Raw genomic sequence first — 26,365 nt, 5'->3', positions numbered from 1 at the left:
CGCTACGTTGCTTTATGAAACAATACTAAAGGCCAGCACAGAGACCCCATGCAGAGCTCGTGTCTGAGTGACAGCAGAAGGTGCAGCCACCAAAGGGTCTTCCCTCCAGCAGCCCTGCCTCCTGTGCCAGTCCCCGACCCCAGCCAGCAGTACCACACCTGTGGGCGCAGCACCAAGTACATAAGGGTGTGCAAAGGTAAGAAGCCGGGAGAGGGGTGCCACCTGGCTGGGGTGTGGTTTGGCTGGCCCAAACAAGGCCCAGTGGAGACTGGCTTGGGTCCAGATCACAGACACAGGGTTAAACTAGAGTGATTTTTTTTTTTTTTAAAGGACTCATTTATTTTATTTTATTTTATTTTTTTTTTTTGCGGTAGGCGGGCCTCTCACTGTTGTGGCCTCTCCCATCACGGAGCACAGGCTCCGGACGCGCAGGCCCAGTGGCCGTGGCTCACTGACCCAGCCGCTCTGCGGCATGTGGGATCTTCCCGGACCGGGGCACGAACCCGTGTCCCCTGCATTGGCAGGCGGACTCTCAACCACTGTGCCACCAGGGAAGCCCGATTTTTTTTTTTTTTTTAAACAGTAACTGGTACCTGGCATCTCCTCTGTGGTCCCACATGGGGTGGAAAGGAAGATACACTCCCAGGCCAGGCAGATCTAAGCAAACCTGTCCAAGAGCCATGCTATCAGAGCTCCTAACAAATACTGGGACAAAAATCATACTCCCAGGCTTGGGACTGGATGACATGCTAAGGGAGGGAAAGCAGAACCTCAATCATGACCCCAGAGCCTGCTCTGATACCCCTGTTATTCATATCTCATTCCTAAAACCTGAAACCCAGAGCGGACAGCTAACCTGTCACAGTTCAGGTGACAGGTTCCCCAAACTCCAAGTAGATCTCAAGTGTGGTCAGGAATTTTAAATAAGGCACCTGAACTTTTCAATGTTTGTGCAGCAAGTTTTCCTATGAAAACAGTGCTGACGCATCCACTTCTCACCACCTTTGCGGGAGGAATGAACAGTGCGATTTGACAAGGCTGGATGATATGACTGTTCTGGGCAAGGCACTGAGCCAAGGACTGAAGTCCCACCAAACTGTCCTCACCAGCTTACAAGAGGCGGGCACTTACTGGATGGCCGCAGGGATTTGGGGTTGCAGTCTATGGTCAGGGAACCTGAGTAACAAAGATGCTGGCTGAAATGGCGGCCGACCCAAGATCCAATGCCACCCATAGACCGCCTAAGGTCCTCTTAGTCTTCATCATGTAGACAACAGGAAAACCCATCTTATAAACCAAGGCTTTCAAGGCACCATCCCCTCAGGGTCCCACCTGTTGTATCTCTGGGTCTTCCTCACTCGGCTCCCTGCTTCCTTCTCTTACCCTCAGAGGGAGATGGTCCCCCAAGTGCTGCCCAAACCCCTTACTATAGACTGAATGTTTGCATCCTTGCCAAAATTCACATATTGAAACCCTATTCCCCAACATGATGGTTTTAGGAGGTGGGGCCTTCAGGACGTAATTAGGATTAGATGAGGTCATGAGGGTGGAGCCCCATGATGGGATTAGTGCCCTAAAGAGTCACAAGAGCACTTGCTCCTTCCCTCTGCTCTCTGCCAAGTAAGGATACAATGGGAAGTCGACAGGCTGCAGCCCAGAAGAGGGCCCTCCCAAGAACCAGACCATGCCGGCACTCTCATCTTGGACTTCCAGCCTCCAAAACTATAAGAGATCAACCTCTGTTGTTTATGAACCACCCAGTCTGTGGTGCTTTGTCATAGAAGCCCAGACGCACTAAGACACCCCTTCTCCCTCCCTTGGCTACAGCAATAACTCTGCGAAGGTGGCACGCACCTCTCTCTCCGGCCAACTCCACTCCTGCTTTTCCAGCCACCTGCTGAGCTTCGTCACCTGAGCACTGTGCTGGCACCTCCATCTTGCTCCCTCCCCTCCTACCTGTTTCTCTGCCTGAGTTCCTTATTTCTGGCACAGGGAAGAGAACTAGCATTTACTGAACTTCCAGCACTTGCCAGGCACCGTGCTGGGTGTTCTCCACGCTCCTACAGCTAAAAATCATTACAGCCTCCCACCATCGCCTCTGTCTCTGGCGGCTAATCAGTGATCCGCCCCGTCAGCGTTCTCTCTCATCTCACTGTCCAAGTGCTGGGCAGGCACCCTGGTTGCCCAGGGCAAAGTGAAAAAAAAAAGAACACAGTTTATGCAATCTTTCTCCAAAACCCACAGCTGGGCTACACCCGACCCCGCCTGTTCCTTCTCCCCTGACCCTTCCCAATGTGAAGCTGTGTGAACAGTGGGTCCAAGGGCTCTGTCCCTGTCTCTGTCCACGTCCTGAGCACCACCCCATCTGCCCTCCCCAATGATGTGCAATCCTCACTGGTGTGTGCTGAGCACAGATTTGGGAAATCCTGGTACAGTAAAACACTTTCATGTCCCCATGAAAAAAAAAAAAAAGGACACTCCGAGTGTCTCCCACTTGGCCTCCCCACCACAGTCTTGCCTGTAGGCACCCCGTACTAGACACTATCTTCTTAAAGCACAGCACCCACGTCACCAGGACCTTCTACGGCACCTCCCCTTTTCCTCCATGCCAACCTCAAGTGCCTTGCCTGGCCCTGGAGGCCTGCCACAAACTGGCTTTCACATACCTTCCAACATACTGCTGCTCACTGCTCCCCCGCCAGCCTGCTGGGCTCCAGCCAAGCCATGTGACTTCTGTCCCTGAAGCCAGGCTGTGCTTTCCAAGCCTCAGCACACAGTTCCCTCCATCCAGTGTGCCTTTTTCTCCCACTTCTTCAGACTCACCTCCTCTTTCTCCTCGGCCTGGTGCAGGCATGGCACCTCCTGGAAGGTGCATTTGCTTATTCCCTTGTGGAGAATGACCGTGTCCTCCTGTGAACTCAGGAGTCCCTCATGTACTCCTCCGACGGCACTACTGAATTGCCTTCTCCTCTATGAGACTGGACGTGCCTTAGGAGCAGGGACTGAACAGGATTATCTCTGCAGTCCCCACCATACCTAACACAGCTCTTTTCACCAAAACAATATCCATTCATTCATTCAACACGTATTTACCCAGTATCTACTATGTCCCAAGGTGCTACAGGGTGTTCGGTATATGATGGTGAACCAAAAAAGACATGGTTCCCACCCTCACGGGCTTCCCAATTAGTGAAGAGACAAACTTTAACCAGTGCTTACCCAGATGAGTGTGCAGTCAGCATGGCTCTATGCTGCAGTAGGCAAGAACCAGGGTCCTACAGAAGCACAGGGAGCCAGGAAGGCCAGCCAGGGGAGTGAGGCTGGGATGAGTCTGAAGGAGGAGTGGTGAGAAGGGGAAGTGGCAAAAGTGCTCCAGGTTTCGGTGGTGGCGTATGCAAAGGCCCTGTGGTGGGTAAGAATGGCAGGCCACTGCAATTGGACAATGTTAAGGAAACAGGAGAAGGATGCACTGTGACTGGGGCATCTCAGTAAATGCATGGAGTGAATATGAATACATGACCTACACCTAATTAGCATACTTTTTTTTTCACACACACACACTGTATTTTATTTTTACAAGAGATAAATAAACTGACACCAAGCATTGTAAATGGATGACCACAACAAAAGCAACAATGTTTGCAATTACCAAACACGAAACACACTCATACTATAGCATACATTTTTTGTCAGTAAAAGCAACCAACCTTAGCTCTATAGCAGAACACTAAAGAAATATATATATATGCTTCTTTCCCATTTGAAAGAAATTTCCTCCTTAGCATGAGCGCCGTTCCCAGAAAAAGATTAAAGAAAGTTCTCCTAGCTAGGAATGGAAAAGCAAGCAAGGCTGAAACCTGATAAAAATCATATAAGTCTGTAAGTAACAGAATGAAGCTGGCCACCGGACTGGGCAAATAAACAGCCTGTGAATCACCCTGCATCAATAATAAGAACAGAGGCTAACCACTGGCTAACAACTGTTGAGCATTAACTAAGAGTGTTACCTGCATTCTCTCATTTGACTTCACAACATCCCATGAAGCAGGTACTAATGTCACCTCCATTTTACAGAGAAGGAAACTGAAGATCAGAGAGATTTATAACTGGTCCAAGGTCACAAAGGCGATGAACGGTACAGCCAGGATCAGTGGGATGCCAGAGCTTTACCCTTAACCACCATGCTACACTGCCTCACAAGCCAGCTATAATGTCAGCACTTCTGGAATTGTAATTTTTTTTTTTTTTTTTTTTTTTTTTGCGGTACGCGGGTCTCTCACTGTTGTGGCCTCTCCCGTTGTGGAGCACAGGCTCCGGACGCGCAGGCTCAGAGGCCACGGCTCACAGGCCCAGCCGCTCCACGGCACGTGGGATCTTCCCGGACCGGGGCACGAACCCGTGTCCCCTGCATCGGCAGGCAGACTCTCAACCACTACGCCACCAGGGAAGCCCTGGAATTGTATTTATTTTTTTACCTCCCCCCATATTTAAGCTACTAAACACGGACATTGCAAACAAGATGAAATAATTTCTGAAGGAATGCAATGAAACTTCTAGTGTCAGCTCCCTTCCTGTTCTATGTCTCCCTCAAAACACCCCAACTCTTCCTCCAATTTTAATAAGGAAAAGTTTTCCAGTTCATTGCAATACTTAATATCCTGAGAGAACAGGAATTGGAAACGGATGAATCTTCTCAGGCCACATCTCAGCCAAAGTCAACAGACTCCAAACCCCTCTCGTAGGCAGTCGCTGTTTACAGTACATCTAACCGGAAGGAGACGGGGTTTCAGATTACTGGAAAGCTCTTGCCATGGTTTTCCCAACTCTTGACAAGTTCTGAGTCTTGTCTGTGAAGGACAATATCATGCTTTCCCTGTCAACAAATCCTTCCCCAATCTATTTCTACTCCTCTCTCTCAAATCCTGTCTGAAGTAGCCAGGACACAGGGTAAATGATCAAAGTTTACCGACCTGTTGTGGGTAAAACTGTCCACCTACTTGAGGCCTGGCTGATCCTCCTGAGGAGGGTGGTGGTGGCCTAAGTAAGACACCAGCAAGATCTCATTAAATCAGTAATGGTGACCCCCAAAGAGCCAACGCCCAAGCCTGAAGCTGGCTGGCTTTATGATCCCCCCTCACACCCTCAAAGACCCATCTGAGCACGTAAAGGCCTAGGTGATAGGAGTGCATTTTAGACCTGCATTCCTGAACCACACTGTTATGGGCTGAAGTGTGTCCCCCACCCCCCTCAAAATCCATATGTTGAAGTCCTAACCCCTAGGATCTCAAAGTGTGACTATATTTGGAGAGAGGGCCTTTAAAGAGGTGATACAGGTAAAATGAGGTCATATGGGTGGCCCTAATCCAATACGACTGTTTCCTTATAAGAAGATACTAGGATTTAGACAATGACAGAGGGCAGACCGTGTGAAGACACAGAGAAAAGACGGCCATCTACAAGCCAAGGAAAGAGGCCTCAGAAGAAACCAACCCCGCCGACCTTGATCTCAGGCACCGAACCTCTGGAACTGTGAGAAAATTAATTTCTGTGGTTTAAACCACCCAGTCTGTGGTACTGGGTTATGGCAGCCCCAGCAAACTATATATGCACACTATTCGAGTCACTCCAAACTCCAAGTCACTCCCCATCACCCACTCTTGGCAGGGCACAGGCAGACTGGTTTCCCCTCTGAAGCAGTCAGACACTGGGCACATACAGCAGGGCATCTGGGCACAAAAGTCATGATCAGACAGGTACTGAGTGCTTGAGTCAATGGAGACTTTTGTCATTGGGACTGGGAGCCCAGGACAAAACCATTTATGTTTGCGTAGTTAATTACAAAGGCGGTAAGTAGAATTTTTCCTTCTGGAAATGAATGGAATTCAAATGCAGTCACACCCCTTCACGGACAGGTGCCAAGGCCCAGCTCCAATACCTCGGTTTTAGCCCAAACATGCTATGGGGAGTTTTTCCCATATGCAATAATAAAGAATTGTGTTAAACAGTTCCTTACAGCACACTGCAGGGGGAGGATTTCTGCCCAAACAACCCTCCTACTACAGGAAGAGAGGAGGAGGCTCTGGGGGAAAAGCAGGAGAGAGGGAGCCTTAACAAAAGGGCAAAAGACGTCATCCAGGGAATGAGAACGTCAACTCTTCACAGCAGTGAGGTGATGAGTAAGCTTATTTCAGGGGGTGCCAGGAGTTCTCAGAGTCCTATGATTAGGTGAGGAGGCTCCAAGCCATGCAAGTTTCCCAGAGGCTCTGGGGCTTCGAGAATTACTTAAAGGCCAAGAAATAAGGAGAGAATATTTCCGTTGGGCGCTGCGGAAGCAAAGGCAGGCAGGGGTGGGCTCAATGGGCTCAAAGCCTGGTACGATGCTGGGCACCTAAGTACCATAACAAAACAGCTGGCATTTACGAGGCAATCGCTGAGCCAGGCACTGTGTAAGCACACTTCCCACACCGGCTCACTGAAACCTCACAACAACCATAGGAGGGAGAACTGTCATTACCACCCCCATTCAACACATGAAAATAAGACCAGAATATAACCTCTGCGAAAGCCTGAGTTTTTTCTCTATTTTGTTCACTAGTATATTCCTAGTGCCTAGAACAGTGGCTGGGACATAGCAGGCACACAGTATTTATTAGGTGAATTAATGAAAACAGAGGTTACAGGTCAATGTCACAGAAGGAGCAGGCCCGGGATTTGAACCCATGCTGTTGGTGCCAGATCCCACACTCTCAGCTTCTGCTCTGCCACACACGATGGAGAAAGCTCGCTAAAGAGCTGGGGAAATCACCTGGTGTGAAGACAGCTTGGTCCACTGCACTTTTCAGCGTCTACACCTTCTGCTCCTTAGCACAGGCAATGGTACTCTGCACCCAGAGTACACAGCAAAGTCAACCAAGGGGCCAGGGCCCATAGATGATCGGAAAGAGGGGCAGCCAAGAACGTGCCCTTCCCTCATACCTGTGACACTCCCTGAGGCCTCACATACCAACTTGTGTCATATCCAGTAACTCACCTGAGCGTGGAACGCGGAGCTGGAGGGAAAGTGACTGGAAGGAGAGAGATTGATTCATCTGACTCACCAGGAATATGTTCAATAGAGCTGGTACCATCTACGACAGAACTTCCCGAAGTACGGTGAGCATCCAACTTCGCAGTGTACAAAATCATCTTACATGGCACATAAATACACATTAGAGCTGATATATTGATCTCTGAGGTTACTTTCTATATTGACCAAAGTATACTGGTACTTTATTTATGGCCAAATTATAAAATACCCTTTTCAAACAAAGAGAGGCCTTTCAAAAAGAACAGTACTCCCATTTATGTAAACACATGAGGTAAACAATAGGTGATGCGTTATGTGACAGAAAATCATCATGGAAGTACGCGAGTGACTGAAGTTTGGGAACTGCGGTTTCCTGAAACTTTCTAAGTTCTCTGTGTCAAATGTTCCCATCCCTGCCCCTCACGTGTCCACCCAGACATGCCACAGCTCAAAAGGAAGAGAATTTCCAGAGACTAAATTTTTGAATTTCCTTCAAAATTTCTTAATAAATGACTACACATGAGAGACACAGACAGTGACAGAGAGATTGAGAGAGACAAAGACAGAAAAAGAGAGAGAGAGAGAGCACAGACACAAACACAAAAGGCATGTTCATTAGGATATTATGAAGTTAACAACAGGGCTTGAGCTGGGGCTAAAGCCCTGCCCTCTGCTTGGGGAGAGCTGTAACACAGAGCTCCTTTTGATACCATCCTGAATTCCACACCGATTCTTTCGGCTATTATTTTATTGCATGGTAGCTGAGCTCAGCCCTGTCCAAAGACTCGTACTGAGGTCTCTGGGACCTGTTCCAACAACAACACACAATGAGGCCTTCTCTCTCTGATAAAGCCAGGAGCCCCTCCCTCTGTGATCTGCCCCCCTGCTCCTCCCAGACAAAAGTAAAGTCCCATTTTGAGAAGAATTCTGCCAGCCACATGCGGCCTTCTCCTCCTCACCTTCCCTGTTGGGGATAATCAAGTTTCAGGTCGGCTGTGGGTGGGAGGACAAGCTAAGCTCCAGGACGGAACCTAGGAGTCGGGCCAGTTCCTGGGAGAGAAGAATGCCTTCAAGGCCATGTAAGGAAAAGCTGAAAGGGAAGCAACGGTACCAACCACCTGCTCTAATCCAACATGAGCTCCACAAGAGCAGGGGCTTGTCTGACTCCAAAGTCAAACGCAATCAGTGACTGGTGCTCAGGAGGCGCACGGTAAACACGTATTATGAATCAATCAGTCAAGGAGTGAATGAGTGAGTGAACAGATGGATGGATGGATGGATGGCCCCAGCAGTGCTGGAAGGAGTAAGTGAAGAAGTATGTATGACTGTAAGATTATTTTCTCCCTTTCTGCTTGAGAACTAGCATCTGTATAAACAGGAGACCCCAAAGGGCTACTTTTCCCTTTTCACAGCCACCCACAGCAGGTGGTAGATTAACAGCAGGACCTTTGACCCCTGAACCAACTGGGCTTATAGCAGAACGCAGCAAACCGAATGCAACTTTGACTTTCTCCAGGACATGCTTAGACACTCCCAACTTGTGTCTTGATCTCTGGACCAAGGAAGAGAAGAGCAATTCTGAGAATGATAATGATAATGACTTGTACCAACAGACTTGACTCCTCCTTCTGTAAAGTTCAAAGTCCTTCACATCCTGGCTTCTCTCAAGGGACTTTTATTTAGAGAATATAATTTTTTTCCTTTCCTTTTCCTCTTTCTCTCTTTGCTTATCTGCATTTTCTAATCATTTTACAATGAACGTAGATTACTTGAGTTATAAAAATGTCTAACACAGACTGATGAAACACACAAATAAGACCATTCAGAAAGGACACTGAAAGTGCATATTTTATAGAGTTTCACTTGAACGTTTCTACATTACAAAATTTAACACTGCCACGTCATGCAATTGCACTCAACTAAGTCCTCTGAAAAGCAAATTGTAAATTTCTGATAAAAGTCAAAGCTCATGACTTAAAATCAGAACACCCGGTCATACAGGCACTTATCTTATAAAAGGGGCAACTATCTGCCGGGCGAAGGGCCAGGAAATTAGACAAGTACAAGGACACAAGCTTAATAAGTAATGTTCTATATATGGTTAAAACATATGTTCTAATTTGTCCACGGTAAGAAAAGCTGTGCAGCAACCCTTTCCTGCGGCAGAAACCTCCAGAAGCCAATAGGGGCCAGGGTACCCTCTGCAGTGATAGAAGAGCTTTCCTTTCTTCGTGGGGCTGGCTGGTCCATTTTGGGGCCCAACGCTGGTCCCAAACAGATGGACCATGCTCTAAGCAGCTTGTAACCACCGGCTAAGAAGGGCCTCCCTTTCTGACCAGTCCTCGGACCTCACTGTCAATGGCCAGTCTGTCCCACAAAGTGGTGACAAGGAAAGCAGCTGATCTAGCCATCAAAAGACCTAATTTCGAAGTCCCGTTCTAGCCAGACCCTGCACAACTCAACGACTGCATGCCTTGGTCACTCCGTTTTACCAAAAGTTAGTACCATCAGCCACATCTCACAGGCTGTTGAGCGTAAAAACCAAGGCAAATGTTAAATTGGGAGGGGGAAGAAAGGGAAGGGAAGGGAAGGGAGAAATTATTTAAGAACCACTAAGCAAAATTTGATACCAGTTAGATGGATGGGATTCCACCACCTCACTATGGCTGAAGTGTAACAAGCAGAAAAGAGATTCAACGCTGTTGTTCAGTCCAGTGTTCACCTAAAATACAGAATTCTTAAACTGGAAACTAGAAGAGAAATGGATAGAACTTTGCAATTTCTCATTTTCTAGCCACAGGAAATGGCAAAGCATTTAAACTGTGGCCTATAAGAACTGCATGAAGACAGCGGATAAGAAGCCCCTGGCTCCCAAGGGGAGGCAAGGGGGGAGCCACTTGCACATGGCCCAGCAGAACCCTCTGTCCCGCAGACAGTCATGAGCACCGGGGCAGGCGCTCACATCCTATCCTCAGCCCCAGGAGCCAGGGTTGCACCTCGGGTGTGAACTTGAACGTTCAGGGGATGTATCAACAAAAGGGGTGAGGAGGGCAGCCAGGGTAAAGACTTCCCAAGGCTGAATCAATAGAGCCATCTGTAGACAGAGGGGCAGCAAACAGGGTATGTCAGACACACCGGAGCTGTGTGGGCTGCCGCAGGGAGAACTTGATAAGTATGGCCCACGGCAGCCAACCTCAGCAAACTTTTCACACACGAGACCTCCACAGTGAAGGGGGACCAAAGTGCTGGGCCTCTGGAAATGAGATTTGAGGTAGAAACGGCTGAACAGAGGGGCCTGGGTTTTTAAGAGAACAGGCTGGGTTTGAATCCCGGCTCTTCATCTCTCATGCAGTGGCAAGTTAGATGAACAAGTTACTAAGCATTCCTGACCGGAAGTTGCTTCACACAAAAAAGGAATAAACACACCTCTCTAACACAATTGTTGCTAGGGTCAAATTACACCATGCCTGAGCACACTCATTAGCACTGTGCTGGGCTCCATGCATTGCATTCTTGTTAATTTCATGCCTCAAACCGACACTTTTTTGATTAATTGGAAAAAATGGCTATGTGTACTTAAGGATCATGTTACAGAAAAATTCTACTGCTTGACCCCAGGCTAGAGTGTAGATACTGGAGAGCAAGACTGGGGGCGCCCCTCCCCCTCAGGACCCAGGGCTGCTATTCTGTCCCACAGCTCTCACCACAGTTCTGCTTCTACAGAGCCTCCAGCCTCAGCAGAAGATGCAAAGAAAACAACCGCCTACCCTGAAGAGAATCAAATGTCGGGTAGCCCCAAACATGCCTGAGAAATCCATCCTGAGCTTAGCCTGGCTTCCTCACACTACCAAAGAGACTGAAGACGGCATGAGCCCATCCACTGCATATATTTACAGAGTCAGACGGCGAAGGAAGGAAGGGGGTGACGTGCTTGGGAGAGTCCTTTCTTGGTTTCTCTAATCTTCTATTTTGGTCTCACCCAGGCATCACTCCAGATGCCCACAATTACATAAGAAAATCAGGAAGGAGGCAAAACACAAGGGCCACCATGGATGCCAACCACCTCTTTGCCAAAACCTTCTTTGGAAAAGTTGTTCCCAGATTCAACCACCAACTTAAACTAAATACCGAAGCACACGTGCACGTGCACGCACACACACACGCGCATTTGGGTGCCAATTTTACGATTCCAAGTACAACCATTAAGAAAAAAATTTATCACTATCACTGAATATAAAAAGAACAGTCTTAACTATTCCAAAATAATAGGAGAGATGCATTCTCAGAATAAGACACATTATATAAATTTAGCTTTGTGAAAAACCCGTTATATTGTCTGTATTTTTCTCAGCAAAAACTGTGGGACTCGGCATTTGAGAACTGACGCTCCAGAAGGAGACATTGCTACTTTCCTGTAAAGGACTATCAACTGTGGGAAGACTATAAAATGTATTCCAATACCTGTGTCCAAAAACAGCAATGGAAAGAGAAGCGTTTTGCCCACTCCGCCAAATATGAAAAGAGAAGCAGCATTAGCCTCCGTGGACATCAGGATCTTTCTGGCTAACTCCAGCTGCCCTTCCTAACTGTCCTAATTTAAAATCTGTCCAGCTCACCTTTCTGAGTTCTGGCATTTTACTCCAAGTCATCATTGCGTTGCTGGCTAATCCAAACCTCATTTTCACTTTTGAGCCTTCGTGTAAACCCATTCTTTACTCTCCTTCCTCAAAAATCTGCTCAAGGAGAAATGTACTATATGACCCAGCAATTCCATTCCTAGTTACCTACCTAAGAGAAATGAAAACAAAGCCACACAAAGTAGAGGATGTTCACAGTACCAATAGACATAATAGCCAAACAACAGAAATGATCCAAATATCTATGAACTGGTGAATGGAAAAACAAAATGTGTCCATCTGTACAACAGAACGAACTAGTGATACATGCTACAACAGATGAACCTGAAAATTGTGTGGTAGGTGAAAGAAACCAGACACAAAGACCGCATATTGTATATATATGACTCCATTTCTATGAAATGTCCAGAAAAGACCAGCATACAGAAAACAGATCAGTGGTTGCCTACAAATGAGAGCAGGATTGACTACAAATGGGCAAGAGTGACATTTTTCATAATAATAGAAAAAAAAGTCCCTGCTCAATTCTATGCTTAATATGATGTTTGGCAGAATTCAGTGAGTTTCTATTTGGTGAGGGAGCCACTGAGTGAGTGGATGCGTGAATGAATGAACAAATGAAAACTAATTTCCCAGAAGCCCTCTCTAGTAACCTGAACCACATACTTCATTCACTCCTGTCAGCCTCAGCAAGTTATGTGTAATAGTTATATAACAATGAATTGTGTTACATATATGTGTGCGTACGTGTGTATGTATATGTGTGTACCTATATCATCTAAATCTTTGGATTAGGTTGAACTATATGAAATTGTCGTTTTTGTAGGTCAAAAATGGTTGGTAGAATATTGGTAATTTCATGTGATTCAACCTATACATGCTATTTTTGATGTAGGAGACAAGAGAACAGAGGCATTTAAAAGTCAGACCAACCTATGTGTGGCTCCGGGCTCCATCCCATTTTCGAAGCTTCAATGTCCTCTGGCAGAAAAATGGGGATAATCATAGGCCCTTGCTCCTAGGGAAGCCGTGAGGATTACTGGGACAATGCATGGAAAGCACCTACCAGTGTTGAGGCAAAGTCACCAAGGAAGTGCTCGGTAAATTACAGCAATTATTGGTACGTGCTGATCCTATCTCTCTATGAAACTATATATTCCTCAGTTCCCAAGGACTGGGATTTTTTGTATTCGTGTGTTCCCTAGACCTGCAGACAAAGGATGCTCATTGCTGGAGTCCTGCCCAGGGAAAGCTTCCAAATGGCTCCTGAAGCCTGAGAACACAGCTTCCTGGATGCCACCAGAGTCCCTGCCTGCGGACCCCCAACTCCTCCAAGGTGAACTGCAAACATCGCTGCAGGACTCTTGCGATTCCATTCCCAACATCCTCCTCACCACAAGCTCAGCAATACCATGCAGTAGAGGAAATGCCATCAGAGAGATTTCCTTCTGGCTTATTTCTCAATAAAGACGTCCGGCTGCTATGCAACGAGCGTTTTAGTGGATGATGGGTTTCTACTGGCAACAACAAAGGATGGTGGCTGCAGGGGAGAAGCAAATAAAATTCTATCCCTACATCCTATTCAAAATTCCTCAACTCATTTGTAGTAATCATAAAGTTAGACAATGACTCCAAACAGGGGAAACAGTGGGATTAAATTAGGGTTGCCAGATTTCACAAATAAAAATACAAGACAACCAGTTAAGTTTTTTTCGTTTTTTTTTTTTTTTGCGGTACGCAGGCCTCTCACTGTTGTGGCCTCTCCCGCCGCGGAGCACAGGCTCCAGACACGCAGGCCCAGTGGCCATGGCTCACGGGCCCAGCCGCTCCGCAGCATGTGGGATCTTCCTGGACCGGGGCACGAACCCGTGTCCCCTGCATCGGCAGGCGGACTCTCAACCACTGCGCCACCAGGGAAGCCCCAACCAGTTAAATTTAAGGTAAACGGCAAATATTAGGGACTGACCCGACATTACAAAATTTTCATTGTTTATCTGAAATTCCAGTTTAACTGGGTATCCTGTATTTCATCTGGTAACTCTAGATTAAATTGGTACCACAGAACTACTTTATTTCTCTGACACAGGAGAATGCATCTTCAATTCAATTAATTGTTCTTTAACCACAGAAAAACTATTTAGGCCAGAAAGATAAGGTTCCCAAATTTAGTGAGAATCTCTGTATGAAGCTGGATTAAGGGGTCTATACAAGCCACCGTTTACTGAGGTTGTAACCAGCACTTTGCTAAGCACTTTATATGCACTATTAGCTCACTGAATCCTCAAATTAGCCCTATGAGGGAGGAGCATGTACTATTATCTCTATCTTACAGGTGAGGAAACTGAGGCTTAGGGGAGATAGAATCAAACCCCAGTTTGGGTCTCTCAATTTGAACCTAAAAATTATTAAGTCTCAAGGCCTCTCACCAGAGTCCCAGACTCAGCCTACAATCTATCAGGTGTCCCTGAGCTAATTCCACATTTCCAATGCTCTGGTAAGTGAATTATATCTCAATAAAAGCTGTTAAAAAATGTTCATCCAATATCTACTTCTCTATCAATAAAACTGAGAAACTTCAATCCACAAAACACTCTAGAGCCACTTCGGTTGATGATTATAATTGCTTTTCCCCTCTGCCATTCTACCGCCAGATCTCAGCAATTTCACTTCTAATGAGCCTTTCCACTAAAATTAAGGACAGAAAAAACAAAAAGGTGACCAAACCTTAAACGAGTTAAATCCTTCTGACTGGATACAACTCTGTTAAAGGATGCTCTGAAAATAAGACTAGAATCAAAATGAAATTTGAAAAATGTCAACTCAACACATCCATTTATCTCCATCATCACCAGTGATCATAGAGCTGGGCTACAATTGAGAAAATTGTAGCCATTACTGTAAAAAAGAAAATTCCCTGGGGACTTTCCTGGTGGTGCAGTGGTTGAGAATCTTCCTGCTGATGCAGGGGACATGGGTTTGAGCCCTGGTCCGGGAAGATCCCACATGCCACAGAGCAACTAAGCCCATGTGCCACAACTACTGAGCACGCGTGCCACAACTACTGAGCACGCGAGCCACAACTACTGAGCCCGTGTGCCACAACTACTGAGCCCGTGTGCCACAACTACTGAGCCCAAGTGCCACAACTACTGAGCCCACGCGCCTACAGCTCATGCTCCGCAACAACAGAAGCCACCTCAATGAGAAGCCCGTGCACCACAACGAAGAGTAGCAGCCATAAATAAATAAATAAATAACATTTAAAAAAAAGAAAATTCCCTGGACATTCATTGTAAACAAAGGCCTCATTCTTACAGAAGGTACCACAGAACAGTTTTTCTCATCCCAAGGCTCACAGTCTCTAGAGCTGCCAGGGGTTTAAGAGGGAACAGATCCTCTATGATGTTCTTCTTTTCAGTCCAGTTTTTATCCACTTTCTCCAAGGTTACTGAATCTGACCCACGCCCACTCTAGTCTCACCAGACTGAAGGCCACAGCTTATATGGATACTCTAACCAATGGCTGGCATTACAGATGAGCATGGATGGCATGGATTTAAATCATTTTTAAAGAATGCAGTGTTTCCCTGAGACGTGTGGGCTATACTCTAACCACCAGAGTTCAGGACAAGGCCTTTTCATCCTTATTCCCTATAAGGAAAACAGTTGGGTATGGTGACATTCTTCAAACACGGGAGTAGACAAAAGCGGGGGGGATTTCTTCATCATATTTGCCTTTTGGAGGCAATATATCTCCTTGGTAACAATTCTAAAAAAGAAAAGGGGGGAAAAAAAAGCCTCTACTAAATCTCACACCTTAGCAGGCAGCCTAGAAAATATGCCTGTGATTCAGGCAAGATACCCATTCCTTTTTCTCAAAGGATGCTTAGTTTGTTTCCTTTTGTTTGTTTTTATCAAAAAAGGGCATCTAGTATCTTTCCATGTGGATCTCATGGCTTTCCCCACCTATGAAATGGAGATGGTGGCAAGGGTGATAGCATCACTACCTTCTAAGGTTGTTTTGAGGATTCACCGAGAGCGTGTACAGGATTTACAGAAGTCTGCCACGCAGGGCGTCATCGATACATATTAGTTAGGACTGTCACTATTCCCCAGCACAGCACTAGGAGCATGGATGTTAGCTTAGAGATGACAGGAGGTAGAACTGTATGGTGTGTAAGACACGATTCAGAGGTTCCTGCGGAAATTCCCCAGCTCAAGACCAAAGAAGTGAATTAAAGCCATGTCGAAACAATTTTAAAAACAAAGAAAAAGCAATCAGCCCTGGGCCCCAACCAACCACCACACAATTAAAGGTGCCTCAAGCACAGGAAACAGCACCTACAGTGAGCTGATGACTGAACCATACATACAATCACACACATTCCATCTGGAGCCTGTCTGTGCCCTGATGTTCCTCACAGGATGGGGAGGTCTGGACACTTGCTTTTTTTTTTTTTCTTAATTTCATTTTGGCCACGCCACGCGGGTTGTGGGATCTCAGTTTCCCAACCAGGGGTTGAACCCAGGCCCCCACAGTGAAAGTGCCAAATCCTAACCACTGGACCACCAGGGAACTCCCTAGACACTTGCTTAGACTGGAACAAGAAATAAGCCTGGCTCATCATCTCGACCCCTGCTTTCCTCTCACCCTGATGCCAAGACCTTCCAGCAGACAGACACCACACGACTAGGAGGTTCCAAGCACACGTGAGCACTGGAAACACGCTGCTGGGTTCCCAAAAGAAGAGCTGCAGAAAGTCAGGAAATCACTGCACTACCACCACAAGCAGGTCTATTAATGAAGCACAAATAATGGGATTAGACAAAAAAAGAGAAAAAGAGCTTGGCCTTCTGAAGGTAGTTCAATGGAAGAGAAGCCCAAAATAAAGGGCCGGGGAGTGGGGGTACTCCGATGAGTCATAAAGAACAGACGTGAGTAAGCTGTGTGTCTCTATCGTCCTCCCCAGCTCTGCACCCCAACATTTAAGTTAGGACAAATGTATTCATCATTCATCCACTTAGTCTGGGTTTTTTATAGTTATTTATTCTGCAGCCAGTGCTCTCTGGTTCACCATGCCAGACAAAAGGCAAGATAAGTACGGCTCCTCTCAGAGCTCGCATTCAAGGATACGAGGAAGATAACAAGGTACCACCTCTAGATTTGCCCCAGTGGATCAGCCATTTCATTTAATACTGTGCGTCCCACTGCATCAGGCCAGTGAGTCAAGCAGGACAATAAGCAGCCGTGAAGCCAATTACAACGATGCTCCTGTGGCTCGTGTCATTCCCTACAGCTGGCAGAACAAAGCCTGTGCAGGAATTCACAGGTACGAATACTCTCCGCCTCAAAGCATCACTGCTAGGGCTGCTGAAAGATCAGGTCAGTGGGGGACAGATGAGGTTGGGAGTCTCACCATATTGCAAATTAATAAGTTTCTCCTTATGACCATTTGTGGAGAGGCTATTATTTGCCAGTCACTGTGCAGACAACTGAGGATACAGCCCCAGACCCTGTCCTCATGGAGCTTAGAAGCTAAGTGCACCCTTCAGTCTAAGTCGTAAAAAGTTACGAGAAGGATCCAAAATACAGAGGACAAATCTCCAAAGGGGAAAGGGGGAACACATTAAAATATGCCTCTAAGAAAACCCATAGTGGGCTTCCCTGGTGGCGCAGTGGTTAAGAATCTGCCTGCCAATGCAGGGGACCCGGGATCAAGCCCTGGTCTGGGAAGATTCCACATGCCGTGGAGCAACTAAGCCCATGTGCCACAACTACTGAGCCTGTGTGCCACAACTACTGAAGCCTGTGTGTCACAACTACTGAAGCCTGCACGCCTACAGCCCGTGCTCCCCAACAAGAGTAGCCACCACAATGAAGCCCGCGCACTGCAAGGAAGAGCAGCCCCCACTTGCCGCAACTAGAGAAAGCCTGCGCACAGCAATGAAGACCCAACGCAGCCATAAATAAATATTTTTTTTAAAAAAACCCATAGTTGCTGTCTATCAACAGATGAATGGATAAAGAAGATGTGGTAAACATATACAATGAAATACTACTCAGCCATAAAAAAGAACGAAATTTTGCCATTTGCAGCAACATGGAAGAAGTTGGAGGGCATTAGCCTAAGTGAAATAAGTCAGACAGAAAAAGATAAATACTGAATGATATCACTTACATGTAGAATCTTAAAAATACAACAGGGCTTCCCTGGTGGCACAGTGGTTGGGAGTCCGCCTGCCGATGCAGGGGACATGGGTTCATGCCCCCGTCCGGGAGGATCCCACATGCCGAGGAGCGGCTGGGCCCATGGGCCATGGCCACTGAACCTGCGCGTCCGGAGCCTGTGCTCCGCAACGGGAGAGGCCACAGCAGTGAGAGGCCCGCGTACCACAAAAAAAAAAAAACAACAAACTAGTGCATATAACAAAAAAGAAGCAGACTCACAGATATAGAGAACAAACCAGTGGCTACCAATGGGGGGTGGCAATGGGGGGGGGAGGGGGAGTAGGAGGTACAAACTATTGGATGTAAGATAGGCTCAAGGATGTATCATACAACACAGGGAATATAGCCAAACTTTTACAATAACTGTAAATGGAAAGTAACCTTTAAAAATTGTACACAAATAAAAAAAATTTTAATGGGATAATAAATTATAGATCTTACCTCAAAAAAAGAAACCCACTGTTGTTACTCATGATAGTATTCACTACTGTTAGAATTGTGACACAGCAGGAAAGGTGAGCACATTACTAAGGTTTGGTAGGTTTGCTGCAGAACACATTCCGGGTACCCCTTCCAGGCATTCCAGCTGGGAAGGAAGAGCCTCACCTCAGCAGGGCTGTGTGCATGCCCAGGAAGCTGCCAAAGGGCTGCTGGGCTTTAAGGAGACACCCCCACCCCCCATGCAGAGCAGCACAGCACAGCAGGTGAAGAGGCCCAGGAGCAATCCCACCTGGATTCTTCTCTCAGCTCAGCCTTATGTCCTACAGCCCTGAGCTAGGCAATTGCTCTCTTTGGGATATAGTTTCTGCAATTATAAAACTGCAAGAACAACAGAAAAAGGAGAAGTATGGGAGCAGAAAGGGGGACACAGGACGATTTCACCGAGTGCGTGCACACAAACAACAGCCCTGAAAGCCAGCTTAAGATGACATGACTTGGTTCCTAGTGGAAACTCTGTGCTCCTCCTCTTCCTCCTTCACACTACGAAGAACACTTTCGCCATTACCACCCAGGCAGAGTGTTTTTGAAAAGCAGCTCTTGGGCAATCCACAACTTCCTAAAATGATGCACGATGCTTGAACTGACTGGACTATTGGAACATAATATCCAGCTGGGCCCCAGCCAAACCCCCCGCTTCCTTGCTGCTGACCCCAGGCAGAGACCAAAGGGGCCTGGCAATGGCCTAAGAGGCCAAGGCAGAAGGTCACTGAACAGGGAGGCCTGGGGCAGCTTCCAGAGGAAGTAGCACTTGAGCTGAGATTTGAAGGAGTAGTAGTTAGGGGAAAGGAGGCAGAGAAGGGCGGCATCAGAGGGAACTGTGTGTGCCAAGGCCCTGTGATGGGAGTCACGTGAGCATCAAAGGGGTCAGAAAAGGCACCTCGCAGCTGGAAAATGCAAAGATGGTACAAGATGAAACTGGAAAGGCAAATGGGCCAGACCAGGAGACGGGGGTGCACTGGGGGCCGCTAAAGGGATTTAAACAGTAAGGTGACATGATCAGATTTTTACTTTGCAAAGACCATTCTGGCTACCGAGGTAGTCACAAGCTAAACAATGAGTCCTGGTGGCAAATACTAGCAGCCACAAAATGGAGACAAGTGTCTGAGACACCAAGGAGGAAGGCTGGGGAAGAGAGGAAAGGAAGAAAGTTCAGGTGAAGGGAGATCCAGGTCTTTCCCTTGCGACTTGACAGCATCAACATCAACTGGGAGCTTGTGAGAGATACAGAGTTCCAAGCCCTATATCAGAACCTGATTTTAACAAGGTCCCCAGGCGACTTGGATGAGCATTGAAGGTTGAGAAGCACTGTTCCAACGCAGCCTGGGAATTAGTCTTTGGAGATCATCCATTATACCACTGATGTCTTGTATTTTTAAACCCAGCTTTTAAACACAGTCTGTAGGGCTTCCCTGGTGGCGCAGTGGTTGAGAGTCCACCTGCCGATGCAGGGGACACGGGTTAGTGCCCGGGTCCAGGAAGATTCCCACATGCGGAGCGGCTGGGCCCATGAGCCATGGCCGCTGGGCCTGCGCGTCCGGAGCCTGTGCTCCACAGCGGGAGAGGCCACAACAGTGAGAGGCCCGCATACCGCAAAAAATAAAAAAAAATTTTAAATAAAATAAAATAAATTTTAAAAAAACAGTCTGTAACGAAGTTGCAAAACCCAATACCTCCCTTAAAGCTTAAGTAAACTGGAATCACAGATGAGGCTTGCTGTGAAAGAACTCTTCCTAAACTAGCCAGGAGAGCAAATTGGCATGTATCTGCTTCTTGACTTTGCTAAATCTACACATATAGCAACCACGTAGGGCGACAACAGCTATGACACAATGAAGCATCCTTTATCTACCCTCAGAGGATCCAGTTATCACCTAAACAGAATCCAAGCCTCTGCCAGAGATTCCAGAAATACCTATGAGTCAGTCACCTCTGAGAGACACTCACACAACTATTCACCTTGCTACCCACTTGAAAAATGAAGGAAGCCACTTGCAACATTCATCAATCTTGTAGATTACAATGCTATCTAATTATAAAGATACTTGTTGGCTCAGTCACTGCTTTTCTGTGACGCCTAAAATAAGTCTCTTAATCATTATGTGTCCCAGCTTTTCCCCAACTGCAAAACAGGAACCCTAGCATTTATGCCCCCAAGTATGCTTTAGGGATTAGGGAAATGATGTTTTCAATGCTCTTAGATGTACATCTGTGCTATTTAGTTCATATAGCTTTGATTATGTCACTGTGCTACTCAAAACACTTACACTGGCTTCCCAGTATCCACTACATGAAGACAGTCTCTTCACTGTGGCACCCAAGTCTTCTATAGTCTAATCCCCAAAACCCTGGCATGCTTATTGCACAGATGCTCCAGCCAACCCAGACTGGTTATGGTTCCTGAGCAAACTCAGGCCTTTTCAGTCTCTGCTTTAGCTAGTGAGATTCCTAGTAGAATCTCACTACTACTAGGAACCCTATTGCCAATCCCTCCTAAGTCCAAACCCACTGTATTGAGATCCAAAGTATGTGTAGGCGTTGGCCAAAGGGGATGGGGAAGGCACCAGGGATACCAGGCAGAAAGAACAGAAATATTCAATGGGTTGAACCCATCATCCATTGGAGAAACCAAAATAAATTTAGGAGGACTGGAACACAGAGCACAGACATGAAGACAATGTGAAACTAAGGCGCAGGCAGGGGCCAGAGGACACAGGGCTCAGAAAGTACTATCAAGACATCTGCACCTTATCCTAAAAGGGCTAGTGAAAAGGTTCTTGGGCTTCCCTGGTGGCGCAGTGGTTGAGAGTCCGCCTGCCGATGCAGGGGACCCAGGTTCGTGCTCCGGTCCGGGAAGATCCCACATGCCGCAAAGTGGCTGGGCCCGTGAGCCATGGCCGCTGAGCCTGCGCTCCGCAATGGGAGAGGCCACGACAGTGAGAGGCCCACGTACCGCAAAAAAAAAAAAAAAAAAAAAAGGTTCTTGAAAACAACCAAACTATAATACTTGAGACTGTTTTAGGGAAGGCAGAAGGTACCTCTAAAGACGTCTTATGAACCTCTTTCAACCCACTGTGCCCACCAATGAAATTCAAACTGTTTTCAGGAAATATCTGTGGCAAATTTAATAGTAGTACATCATCTCTTTTAACCTGAGATTATAATCACAGAACTATAGACCAAATAGGAAATTTAGCAATCATTTACTCTAAACCCTTATTTTAAAGATAAGCAAACTACAGTCCCCAGAGATTAAATGATTTGCTCAAAGACAGAGGCAATTTGTGGCAGAGTCAATATTCAAACCCAAGTCTCATGGATTTCTAGGCAAGGGAGAACAGGATGCAGTAAACATTCCAATATAGGAATCAAAGCATTCATTCATTCACTCAACAAATATTTATTTATGTACCGGATGCTATTCAAAGCACAGGGAATACAGAATTGAACAAAGATAAATATCCTTGACCTTATACAGTTTTCATTCTAGTAGGGAGAGACAGACAAAAAAGAAACCATAATAAATAAATTATATAGTATGTTAGAATGAGAAACGTACTACAGGAAAAAGTAGAATGGAGAAGTAGGATGGGAGGGGCTGCCAGGTGAAAAAGCGTCAATTGAGCAAAGACTTAAAGAAGGTGGGAGTTTGCAGGACACTGAGGATTTGAAAGGTCATGTGATTTCTACCCATTCCATCATAATTTGCCTGTACGAAGTGCAGGTAATAGGTTGACATCCATCCACCAAGTTCAACAAACAAAAATCCACAAAACTCACATTCTCTCTGATATACAGGAAAAAAACAACTCTCCTTCCAGCTTTAATAAGAGGCCTTGATAGGCTGATGAACTGGAATGTAGTGAAAAAGTGGATAAGGAGGGAATTTCAGGCTGGAAGCAAAACAAGTACATATTCTACATTTTGATAATGAACCAAGACAATTTATTTCGGTTACTGCCAAATATGGATTCAAATGTGGGTCGCTTCCTGAACAGACCAGAAATGAAACTGAGATTGGCACCAAGTTCTCAAAACCTGATGATGAGTTGTCCAGAACAGAGAAAAAGCAGGCATCAAAAGAGGAAGAACAATGGAAATTACAACTCTTAGAGCTCAACCCCATCTTCCCCCCCAGAGTATGCTGTGTAGTGGCAAAGGGTCACCATCATGATTCCAAGGAGCCCATACTTTCTGAGCCATCCTCACAATAACCCGATGAGGTGGGTACTTCTATCAGACTTACTTCACAGATGAGAAAACTCACACAGCTGAGTCTCCGAGAGGTTAAAATGCCCACACGGTTCACAAGCAACATGGATAGGAATGGAACCCAGGTCTGACTCCACAACCCATACTGGGGCTCAGCAAACTGTGGCCCCTGAGCCACGATGGGTTTTACCTTATTAAATGGTTGTAAAAGAAAAAAAAAAAAGGCATAAAAGAAGACTATGCGACAGAGACTGTATGTTGCCCACAAAGCCTAAAACGTTTACTATCTGGCTCTTTACAGAAAAAGTTTGGGATCCTTGTCGTCTAATCCACTAAACTAGCCATCAGCAGATTCAAAACAAGCGCTGCAGGATATATTCTGCTTCCCAAAACATAAGTATCACAGGGGGAAACAGGCTCTGGAAAATGGAGAACTATTTTCGCATACTGGCTGGGCTGTAAGATAATCAACTGTTGCCTGGGAGGTTATGGATCTGCTACGTTACTTAATAGTTCTCATACAGAGTTTCGTGCTTTTTACAGTTTGTCCCAGCAGGGGCAGTCCCCTCTCACCCTCCTATCCACCGGACACCCCATGCCCTGCTCACTAGGCACGTGGCTCCCAAACACTATTCTCAGCTGCCCATGGTCTGCCCAATCCTGGTGGTCCCCAGGGCTTCCTCACTGTCTCATTTCTTGCCCTCCAAATCTGAATTTCCAGGGTTACTTTACTTAAAAATAGCCTGATAGCCCAAATTAACTTATCCAAACATGGCCAAGAACCATGAGATATTTGGGAAGCAGAGCCCTTTCTCTTCCCTGGATGACCCTGTTCAATCTATGCAGGCCAGGGTGGAGGAATTTTGTTGCCCTGGCAGCCCAGCAGCTATCCCCTCTTCTTCTGTATTTACAGCACCCTAATATTCCTCTGGGAAACCATCCATTCCTGACACTTGGAACATGGACCTCATATGCTGTTGACTCCACTCTGGGCTCAGGCCAGGGGAGCTTCAAGGATTATCTCAAGGATGTGCATGTGATTCAACAAAAAGCCAATGAGAACCACGCTCAGGGCTTCGGTTCGAACTCTTGGCCACAGGTCCTCTTGCCAACGTGAGGGAAGAGGCTGAGAATGGCATCAACCTATAGGAAAACAGCATGGAGGGATGCAGAGAGACTGGGGCCTACAGACACCGTGTGAGCCACGGGACCCGGGCTGGTTGGAAGTCAGAACATCCCTGGGCTTTCCAGCTCCAGACTACAATCAATTCTCTTCCTGCGTAAGCAGCCTGGACTGGGTCCTCCCTCCCTCGAGATAGAAAGTGGCCTGTCTGGCACGCTCAGAGTGGAATGGAATCGTCATGTCTACAATGTGCTTTATGAAAACCGACTGCAAGGATGGTGATAACAAAAGCTGCCTTCACAGTCAGCAAAGTACCTCACCAACACTCCACGTCCATGCTGACAGCAGGGGAAGCTCGCCTCTCTTCTCCCAACTGCTCCCGGAATGTGGGGCTCCCTGAGAGCTGTCCTTCTCATTTAAGGCCGAGTTATCTGATTAGAGCTGAGACCAGTGAGGCTAAAACAGTAAGACTCTCACAGTCAGTCTTTCAAATTAGTACACTTGATCTCCTCCCACCGAAAACTAGTAACCCTCAAGCCTCCAAGGGAAAACAGAAAAAAGGCAAAGGGAATTTAACAGTCAGTGGGTGAGTTCTCTTGCTTCTATTATGTCCAAGGTTGCTTGGCAACGGGCCTCAGCCTTGTCATTCCTGTGGAAGAGCAAAGGAACGAATGTCAGACCTCCAGGTCACGCAGCATGTCCTGTTTATGCCCCGAGACTCCAGGGCAGGGGTGGGTTCGTGCTGTTCTACAAAAGTGGCCAAATCCAGCCCACAGAGCACCTGCTGTCTTCAGGGGCTCTCCCACACCAGCCTCGAACTTTCCCCTTCAATGAACGTAAGCTGTGGATGTGGATGTGCCCCCAAAACAGATTAAAAATACTTTCAGAAACAGCTTGTTAGCAAAACAGAGAAAAGGTTCTGACACGGAAAGAGCTCTGTTTTTATTTATGAAGATAGTAGAAATCAGCAGGGAGCGGAGGGCATGGTGTACAGTCGGGAAAACACGGGCCAGCTGGTGTTTCAGGTTCAGGACTTTCTGGAATCCTCCATGATCCTGTGCATTCCCTGGCCACCTCCAAGGATTTGGATGCCGAAAGCACTGCCACAATGCTCTGTGTGTGACTCTAGGTCATGAGCTCATTTCCAACAACTGAGAAGTGAGTGGGGACAGAGATTTCTGCATTTGGCAACACGTTTTAGAAGTAACTGTGGCACCAGAGCCCTGCACAGTCAGTACACTGCAAGGGAGGGAGGGAAAGAATGTGGGTCAGTGAGTCTCTAGTGCTCAGATGTCGCCAAGCGGGGCATATGTGCGCACACAGAGAGACGTGATGCTGTTTCTTCTCTCTCCCTGCCCACTCCTAAATTAAATATCTAAGAACGGTGGCTTTCCACACAAAACAGAGACAGAGCCCAAGAAAGACAGGAACAAGAAACTGATGCTCGTGCTTAAATTCTATTTAGCAAGACAGCAGTCCTAGAAAGTAAAGGACTGTACGGGAAGCACTGTCTTTTGTTGGCCGATTCCTGTTAAGACCCATTTGTCCACATAAAACTATCCAAATGAAGTGATATTCACTCTTGTAAAAAAGTCACTACAATGTTTCAGAAAAATTTTCTACAGACAGTATGCCTGGGTGGGAGTAATACCCTGGGAGAACAATGTGGTCCCAGCTGGAAACACTGTCAGCAAACAACATACAGCCTGCAACATGAACAAAAGAAATATTTTTTTAATATTTTTAGAGGAAAATGAAAAACAAGTCTTTTAAAATTGATTATCAGGCTTATAAAGGATGCCTTCCCATTTGTGCTACTTTAACTAAAATGACTGTTAAAACTTAACACCTTTAAATGAGAGGGTACAGAGACTACCCTAATTTTCAAAATCTCTCTTTTTAAAGAAAAAGACATGAACAATCAGCCTTGTTGACTTAAGAATCAGCTGTAAGTCCCTTTCTTCTAGGTGTGAAGATTATGAAAAGAATCACCTCATAGAAGGTTAACTGGCCCAGCCAAGGGGACCTAGGCCTCTCGCTTGGTGCTACTTATGACACAGATTTTAAAACGTTAGATTTCTCTTTCCTTTCCTCTGCCTCATAAACATAAAGATAAAGAGGTGAAGAAAGATCTAAGAGAGAAAAAGAGCCAGCACAGACAGAGGGATGGGCAGCAAGGAGGAGGCGGGTGAAGCATCAATCAACTCTTCGTTCTGATTCTTGCTTTTTCTAACTCATCAGCATTTCCTGTGCTACCCCAAAGGTAGACTGGATTGTCATCCAATCAGAGCAGTCACATCTGATCTGTCCAAGAAGGACTCTTTAAACAAAATAAAATCTAAAGAGAACCAAGAGATGCTAGAGGCCATGAACACTTAGAGTTGCTTTCAGAACACACAGTCAAGTGGTCGGGCTCTTTGAAGGGACACTTGATATCATTCATTCAACACGCACTGGGGAGTTTAAAGGGTGGGACAGGTACATTACCTATAAAATGGGGTAACGGCATAGAGGAGGGGGCCACGTGGTCAGGGGAGGACTCTTTAAGGGGACCTTTGGCTGAAACCTGAAGGAGGAGAAGAAGCCGACCCCATGAAGAGC

General features: G+C 46.4%; 1 protein-coding gene across 5 annotated transcripts in view; it reads right to left on the bottom strand.

Moving 5' to 3' along the window:
• ARHGAP26 (Rho GTPase activating protein 26) overlaps positions 1–26,365 on the bottom strand; it is a 484,293-nt gene that overhangs the window by 438,193 nt on the left and 19,735 nt on the right. The gene's annotated exons all lie outside the window — the stretch shown is intronic.

Source organism: Tursiops truncatus, chromosome 3, assembly GCF_011762595.2.
Source record: "Tursiops truncatus isolate mTurTru1 chromosome 3, mTurTru1.mat.Y, whole genome shotgun sequence".
Taxonomy (NCBI): domain Eukaryota; kingdom Metazoa; phylum Chordata; class Mammalia; order Artiodactyla; family Delphinidae; genus Tursiops; species Tursiops truncatus.
This window is presented reverse-complemented; position numbering and strand designations above follow the sequence as displayed.